The sequence below is a fragment of the Bison bison genome, unplaced genomic scaffold, assembly GCF_000754665.1.
Source record: "Bison bison bison isolate TAMUID 2011002044 unplaced genomic scaffold, Bison_UMD1.0 scf7180017864341, whole genome shotgun sequence".
NCBI lineage: Eukaryota > Metazoa > Chordata > Mammalia > Artiodactyla > Bovidae > Bison > Bison bison.
Window position 1 is genome coordinate 1649484 of NW_011494913.1, and position 574 is coordinate 1650057.

Consider the following 574-nt stretch of genomic DNA (forward strand, 5'->3'; position numbering starts at 1 on the left):
TGTGGAAACCATAGAAGAGACGCCTCAAGACCCTCCTGACTCTGAGGGACCTTGAGATGATCAAGGTGTTTAGCTGGAACTTTGCAGTCTCACAGGTAGATCTACCTCTGGGCTCTGTCTTTGCTTGCTGGCTGTGTGCCCTTGAGTATGTTATATAACCTCTCTTTTCCTCCTTTTCCCCAGAATAATAGACTCCTCCTCAGAGGATAGTTTGGGGGTTTTAATGAGGTCATATGTGTACCACCTCTGCAATATCTGTTACCCGTAGAAACCCAATTCCTGTTGACCGGTGTTGTAAGTTTCTGCATCTAGCACTGCAGGTACATCAGGTCAGTCTGACCAGCTCCTTCCCATGCTCCTTCTGCCCAGACAGTGACTTCTAAAACCTCATTCTATCAAGTTTGACCCTAAAGCTGAGGATAGAGAGATAGCAGGAGGCAGTCCCCACTCTGGCTGCTGCTGCTAAGTCGCTTCCAACTCTGTGCGACCCCAAGGACAGCAGCCCACCAGGCTCCCCCGTCCCTGGGGTTCTCCAGGCAACCACACTCTGGAGGAGCCTCCAAGTCAGGGCTCT

General features: G+C 51.0%; 1 protein-coding gene across 1 annotated transcript in view; it reads right to left on the bottom strand.

The window, feature by feature from the left end:
- The window catches only part of LRIT1 (leucine-rich repeat, immunoglobulin-like and transmembrane domains 1), an 11543-nt gene that overhangs the window by 7732 nt on the left and 3237 nt on the right, over window positions 1–574 (bottom strand). The window lies entirely within an intron of this gene.